Source organism: Mus pahari, chromosome 2 (genome assembly GCF_900095145.1).
Source record: "Mus pahari chromosome 2, PAHARI_EIJ_v1.1, whole genome shotgun sequence".
Taxonomy (NCBI): domain Eukaryota; kingdom Metazoa; phylum Chordata; class Mammalia; order Rodentia; family Muridae; genus Mus; species Mus pahari.
Window position 1 is genome coordinate 119,551,318 of NC_034591.1, and position 8,340 is coordinate 119,559,657.

Genomic DNA, 8,340 nt, shown 5'->3' on the forward strand with positions numbered 1-8,340 from the left:
ATCTATCTATCTATCTATCTATCTATCTATCTATCTATCTATCTATCTATCTATTTATCTATCTATCTATCTATTATCACCAATCTGTCTATCTATCTATCTATCTATCTATCTATCTATCTATCTATCTATCTATCTATCTATTGAGGGGTATAACCTTTCTAATTCACCTGACTGGCCAACAGTTTCTGTAGATCTGCCTGTGTCTGAATTATCAGCACAGACTTTACAGCACACACCTCCATGCCAGGCTTTTTCACCAGAACTCTGGGCACTGAAATCAGGTATTCTGCTTACAAGGCAAGTACCTTACCAAGTGAGTTATCATTCCAGCCCTTCTTTTTCCTTCTTTAATATTGTAAAGGAAAAACAAATAATGGCGTTTTCCTAATAACAGTGACCGAGAGCAAGCACATTCAGAAAAGATGTAGTAGAAAACATTGCAACATTCTCCGAATAATGTTTAGGCTTCAGCCAAGTAAGTTTTGCAGTGAACGGCACATTTTATGCATAGATGTATTTGAGACTATCTCTTCAGCATGATGGTGGCTTAGCATTGCAAATGGTGACTGATTTGCTAAACTATATATTTTTGCTCTTTGAAATAGCTTATATTTCACCACGTTGGGCAAAAACATATTTCATATGGTTCTAATCATTTTATGTGTGTCTTGAGTAATTATTATAAAATATTAAATATTGGCAGGTGCAACTATATTACTTTTCTTGATGTTCATTAATTCTAATGGGGAATATAACAAGTATATGGACCCACAGTAAGAGAATATTAAATATTTCAATCTGTGTTCTAAATTTTGCACAATTATTTTTTTTAATTTATACTTAAGAGATTTTCTTAATATTACAGAACAGTTATAATTTTCTTTTATTGAAAATAGATTTTTTTCTCATATAATATTTCATAATTACAGCTTTCCTGCCCTCTACTCTTTCCAGCTACTCCCCACCACCCCTTTCTTCTGAGTCTGTCTCTCATTAGAAAAGAGTAGGTTTCTAAGAGATAACAATCAAATATGAAAAATTTAAAATAAGACAAAACCAAAACCATTACACCGAAGTGGAGCAAGGTAACCCACCAAAAGGAAAAAAATGCCCCAAGAGCAGGCACAAGTGTCAGAGACTTGCTTATTCACATACTCAGGAGTCCCATAAACACACTAAGCTGAAAGCTGTGATATACGCAAAGGAACTGCTGTAGACCTGTATCAGCTATGTGTTTGCTGGCCCATTCCGTGGACAGTCATATGAACCTTGATTAATTGATTCAGAGAGCTTTGTTCCCTGGTGACCTCCTTCTCCCTCTGGCTCTTACCTTCTTTCTCCCTTCTTTTCCCCAGGATTCCTATGACTCCAATAGGGAAGGAAGCATAACATTTAGAACTGTGTTCTAAAATTTCTCTCTCTCTCTCTCTCTCTCTCTCTCTCTCTCTCTCTCTCTCTCTCCATATTGCCTGCCTGTGGGTCTCTATATTTTTCCCATCTGCTGCAGAAGTTTCTCTAATTATGACTGAATAAGGCACTGCTCTATAACAGAATGTCATTAGGAGTTGTTTTATTGATTGTTTTTAAACCAGTAGTGTTTGGTCTTCCCTTTGATCTATGAAAAACCTGGTCTCTAGTCCTTAGCCACTCAAGTAGCGATAAGTATGGGTTCTATCTCATGGGACCTCTGATGGCTCCTTTGGCCCACCCACAGGTTGCAGATGGAATATCCAACTTGGGTGCCTTTGGGGATTGCCCACACACCTGCCCTCTCACTTTCTGCAGGTTGCAGGTGTCTGTGCTGCCCAGAGTGATCAAACACTTTTATAATTTTAAGAACACTGAAAAAAGAACTTAGATTTCAAAAAAAAAAAGCATGTCTAAATTTGATGTTTTAATTTATTGGAATTCATAATTTGGCAGAAAAGAGACTTTTTAAATAGATTTATTTTAAAAGGAAAATGCATATATGAGCTAAAAGTAGATCATATTAAAACTGTGGTAATCTAATATTTAAAGAATAAAGACTCTCCAGAGGATAATTGAATAGGATGTGAAATTCAGCAGGAAAAAACCATAATTACTCAAGACGTTAAACATCATTGCTTTTGTTTCTAAATTTGTTATCTTCAGTTACTTCTATATAAACTACATATATTCTGATAAGTTCACTTACCATTAAAAATGGTAGTTAAGAGTCAACCACATTAAGTCTGTGAAAACCTAAAGGGATTGTCTGATGTTAATTTAGAAATAAATTCCTAAAATATACTTACTGCCAAGCAGGTGAGCCAGTTTAAAAGTCCATACATGTGTAGGGAATGTGCTATCACTTTCTTGTTTATTTTTGGGAAAATGTTCCACTGCTTCTCTTCATCATGGTGCCTCTGCTGAGTTTCATTGCTACTAAAGGAATCTGGCTATGACCTTCAGGCCTAAGGGTAAGCAAATGCATATATGTGACTAAAACCAACCTGGTGAGATTCTTTCTGCAGGTGTCAAAAGAAACTGGCTGTCTAGTTGAAATGATGGATAAAAATGCAACCTTATAGTTGCTCATAGCCCACAGTATAAAGATAAAAACCATGCCAAAATTAGAGACAGCTTTGGTAACATTGCTTGAGCTACTTCCTAAAGATAGGAAGAGGTCTACCAAGGATCACATTATAACATTGAATTCCCTTTCCACTTTTGCCAGTATAAACAAGACATGAGTCTGAGCTTTCCCAAATCTCACAGTTTGATAAAGGGTAGGAGGAAGAAGTATACAACTCAAGAAACAGGAAGACAAGTGGTCTAAAGGACTTTGGTGTCAAATTTATTTCATTTTAAATTCAAATTTTTCTGAGGTTTGGACTTTTTAAAGGATCAATAGGAAGTGTTGGGAATTGACATTATTTTATGGTATCTAGACTATCCCCTCTGTCCTCTCAAAAAGACAACAAAGCAACAAAATGAACCAAAAAAGAACACCCTCACCCTACATCGTTGGTAAGAATCTTCTCTTTTTGTCATCCTAGAAATATTAGTCAATTTCAGTCTGTATTTTAATAAGACAAGATAAAGACAAGAGCTAATCCGCTCACTGTGTAAGGGCTCAGGGCAATAATCTGTAAGTTACAAAGAAGCATTTCATTTGGAATCAAGTCGGCAGGAACCTTGATAATAGATTTTCTGACCCCTAGAACTATTAGAAATGAATGTTATTTTACACCTCCCCCCAAACACTGGCAGTGTATATTAGCAACCTGACTTAAGACAGAGTGTCATTTCAATGAGATAGGACTCAATATCCATGTTGTATAGGATCGCTAATATAACCAACATTAAAATTAGGTGCCATTTATTTCTACATCTGATGAACCTTTCTTCTTTGTATAATTCAAATAAAAAATGCCAATCCCATCGACTGAACACTTAAATATATCTGTCGCATCCATTAACCAACAAACTGGTCCTGTCGTGGGAAGGAAGGCATGCCTCTGTTTACAGAAATCTCTACACATTTCTGTTTCTCGCAGAAATCATCCACTTAATTTCTGCCATATTTTATGCTGGTATCCAGAAAATCATGTTGATTAAAAAAGAAAATCAAAGATTTCTGATAGTAAGACTGTTGTTCCAAAGAGCTTCTTTGAGACAGTTTCACTGGTTCCTTAAGACCAGAAAAATTCCAACTCTACAGGCTCTGTAGTGCTAATTTTCTGCATAAGCCAAACAAACAAACAAACAAACAAACATCTATTTCACTTCCCACTTAGAATAAATGACTGCATGTGCATGTGTGTGTGTGTGTGCGTGTGTGTGTGTGCGCGCGCGCACGCGCACACACACACACACACACACAAATTAGGTAAAGTGCCTGTGGGATTGTTTAAGCTGTATGAAGGCCTGGGATTTGCTTTGCTTCCAGGGGATAACTCTATTTTATCTAGACAGAAAATATAGGCCATGAAAAGGCATTGGGTTAAAATACAGACATAAAAACAATTAGAGGGAAATGTGTGCCTATCCTGTGTTCATTGCTTACATATCTTTTCAGTATTAGCTGTGCATGAGAACCAGGATCAATAAGGAAAAGACAGGTTTCTCTGCAAAGGGACCAGGCTAATATTGTATTTAAAGCATTTGGAATAATAACAGGTTCCTTGGGGCATGGATTCTGTGTATGTTTTGCTCTTTAGATCTGCCTGGGGATGGGCACATCAGTCTTTTCTCTGAAAGGGTAGGTCTATTTTCAGAAATTTCTTTATATTGAGCTGTCATTTACCTCTCTCAGCTTCCACCTTTGGGTCTCAGTTCAGCTGTCTAGAAGCACTCAAAATACATCGCAGCACTCACACATGCTGTGTCTGTGCATTTGAAGACAACTATCATTCTCAGAAGCAACTCAAGTGCCTCCCGGGGTCATCTACAGAGAATCATTTTCAGAATCTTTAGAAAGATGGCAGATTCCTAGATCTGTGGTGTACTTTGTTTATGTCAACAAAGCAGTTGCTACTTTTCCAAGCAAATGTTAGCTGAAACTTAATGAAAGGAGAATTTTCTTAGCATTGCCTTTTGAAGGTGTTCTAAACTTCTGAGTAATTTTGGCAGTTTGTATTCCTAAGGGCAAAAAGTGGCTATAAGAGTGTCACTTTAGTATCTTGCAACACTCAAAAGTAGATTGTATTGCCTCTGAGTTACAGTTAAGCTATTTGGACAAGATACAAATAATTCACAGCTGTTGTGTAGAAGAGAAAGGATCTGAATTTAGATCTCTGGAATCAAACTTTATAGCCCCAAGCAGTGAAGCAGATCTCTTGCCTCGTGTGGACTGTAAAATCCTCAATTTGACGCTAATGGTCTTAGAATTCTAATCACTATTAGCATGGACAATACAACAATCAGATAATCAGTAAAATAAATGGATTGAATGATGATTCAGAATTTGGAGGCCGCACAGCTTTGTATCTATAGAAACTAAAGCCTCTAGAAAAGGCCAGTGGCTGGTGGAATTAAGCATATGGTCTTTTACAATGGTTGTAAAACAGGATAGTAGGCACATGATTGGGTTTTCTTCTCACTGATACTAAAACTTAAGAATAAAGAAAAGTCTCTTTGAAAAGACTTCTTATAACTTTATTAGTCTATATGTGAAATTAAATATATTTAAGTGTTTTCTTCTAAGTTTCTGGAGTTTTAATTTTTAATTATTTTATTTTATGTATATGGATGCTTTGTCTGCATATATTTCTGTATAATACCTGTAAGTCTGGTGACTGCAAAGGGTAGAAGAAGGTATTCTATCACCTAAAACTATAGTTCTGAGCTGTCATGTGTATGTGAGGAATCAAATTCATGTCTTCTGGAAGAGCAATCAGTGACCATAGCCACTGGGCCACCTCGACAGCCTCACTTTATGATGATTTTACTTAAGTCAACATCTGGCAACTTAAAATTTCCCATAGAGCAGAAAACTTTTACAACTGAAAACATAAATCTATTGCATTATATCAAAACCAGTTACTTTTCAATGCTTCAATTGTAAGACAAATTAAGAAAGTATCTCAAGAGTTCAAAAGAAATGGCGATTTATTAACAAGTATTCACATTCACTTACTTCTTAGAAAATCTGATGGGGCTTTGGAGTTTAATTTGTATTTAGAGTGAACTTAAAATGAATTATTTTCCTTCTCTTGGTTATGAAAATAGAGTAATAATTTCTTTAAGATAATTCTCTAAGCTTTCCTACCATGGACCACCCTAAGCTTGGAGAGGCTTTGTGAGGAAGGAGTGTTTGAGAGAGGTGTGAAGAAGGATTTGAAGTTAATCTTAGGCTACAAGCTGACAGTATTGTGTTTCTGTGTTTCGCTCAAGACAGCTCTACAGAGATCTGCAGGCAGCTTTCTCTCTGTTACATACAGACCCAAGTCCAGTCTTTTATTTACATATCATTTCAGCCATTTACTCCCAGTTCCCTTTTGATTATCCCATGAATCAGCATTTTATGACATTATCAGCATTTTAGCCCCATGATTCTAAGAAGACAGCCTTTGTAATCAGAGACAGTAAGTTAGCTGGGTACCATTCTATACCATTCCTAGGCCTAAAATAGCTCTGCCCCAGACTGACCATGGACTCAAGAATCCACTTGCCTTTGTAGGTGTAAACAATCAATTTTTCTGGGTGGGATCTTGCCCTGCAATCACCACTCCCCAAATCTCTTCATCTCCTTCCTTAATATCTTTCTGACAAGATAGGCTGGTCATAATACATTTGTCTGTGTTCTTTTAGGTCCACAAAACCCCTCACATAATTCATATTACATTCTTACATTTTTACATAATTGAGAAATTATACATTTTTACATTCAAGTTTTCAGAACTCTTTCCCATATCCTTAAAGGCTGTCCTGAAGGTCACAGCGTTTACCATTTTGCTACAGCATACCCTTCCCTCCCAGGATCTTATTGCTCCTAATTATAACTAACCTTGGCACACAGGACATTCACCAATAACCTTGGCAGGCAGAACATCTGTACAAACAAGCCTCATGCCTAGCAATTGTCAACACTTGTGAAGAGCAACATACTACTGGTTCTGCTTCACTGGCAGGAATCATGTGTTAAGTCCCCTCCATGGTCATGCAGGACTCTGCACTTTCCTTTGAGAGACTAGAAAACAAATCAGTAATTGAAATGAAAAGCCCTTGGTCCTGTGAATGCTCTATGCCCCAGTGTAGGGGAGAGCCAGGGCCAGGAAGCTGGAGTGGGTGGGCTAGTGAGCAGGAGAAGGGGATAGGGGGAAGGGGGTCTTAAGAAAGGAAACCAGGAAAGAGGATAACATTTGAAATGTAAATAAAGTAAATATTCAATAAAGTCAAAAAAATAACAAAAGATGGTGTCAAATGTCAATCAGCATGCTAGACTCCTAGGTGAGATAAAAACTAGTTGTTTATGACATTTGCATCTCTATCAATAAAAGCTTCAAGGCCAAAAAATAAAGAATCATGAACCTCACTAAAAGCTTCAAAGAATAGAAAGAGCTAAGAATATCTTCATGTGGAGTAAGAAAGGGAATGACTTCAATTCTCCCATATAAGCACTACAAGCTTGAATATAGAAACATCAGACTGTCTGTAATTAACTGAATCTTCTCTACCTAATTATTTTGAAAACACAAAATTGAAGGTAAAATTTTGTATCAGACTCAAATTTTAAAACCCCAGAAAACTATTTTGTCATCAGTTGTAGAACATTTCTTTTGTTTCTTCTTAATTTTTATTGTGAAATTTAATATGGAAACTCATTACAAATGGTAATGTTTCTTGTTGGTATAGGCATGGATTTTAAATGGCTCTGAGATATTATCTCAGATCTGATACCTTCAAACTGGATGATATTAAATGTGAAGATAGTATTAATGGAAGTGGTAAAGACTTAGGTATTTCATGTGAATTTTTGGAAAGATAGGTATTTTAAATTCTCATATAGGTACTTGGGTGTACAAGTACCTATAGGTCAGATTGTTGAATATTTCCCTCACTAATACATGGCTGGAATTAGTATTCATCTATATCTAGCTAACATTGTAATTGTTTTTCTATTAATAAAGGATATCATGTTAAAAACTGGTAGCCCCTCTACTTCCAAATGAGTAAAAATAACTGCAAAAATGATCATAGTGGTTTTCTTTGTCAAGTGTCCTTCGGAAGCTGAAAGTTATTCTACATGCTATCTGAACATAATGATGAAGTATAAAGCTATTTTTTTTTTTTTTTTAGAAGTCTATTGAATTCTAGAAGTCAACACTGGCTAACTTCTGAAGTTGAAAGCAGTAATTGGAGCCTGTTGTGTCTGACAGGAAAAAAGCTTTTTTCAAACAGTATGTTATAATGCAGTTAAATGTCGGATATATAAAAGCAGCTTGTATGGGTCACTGCTTTAAACAGTGGCAGAAAGTCCACATGGGACTTTGTGATCGCTACATATCAAATGGTAGTTGAAGGTAGGTGGCTCTTTGTTCCAGTTTTTACTTGACTTTCTATCTCTAGCTTCATTTCTTCATGATTCAGTAACTGCATCTTACTGTAAGATATGTTCACTGATTATATTTTTTCTTTCTTTCATCCCTGTAATGAAAAATTTCTCACATGGTTAAACAAAAATATAACAGATCATAGATCAATTTTAATTATTAATGAAGTATATAATTTTGTATCCTATTCTCATTGCTTCCTTTGGGATTGACATATCATTCTGTGAAAATGATTCCTAATTATAGAAATGCAGGGGGAAAGAGAGAAGGTAGAAAGAGAGAGAGAGAAGAAAGGCTAGAAAGAGAGTAAGAATAAGAG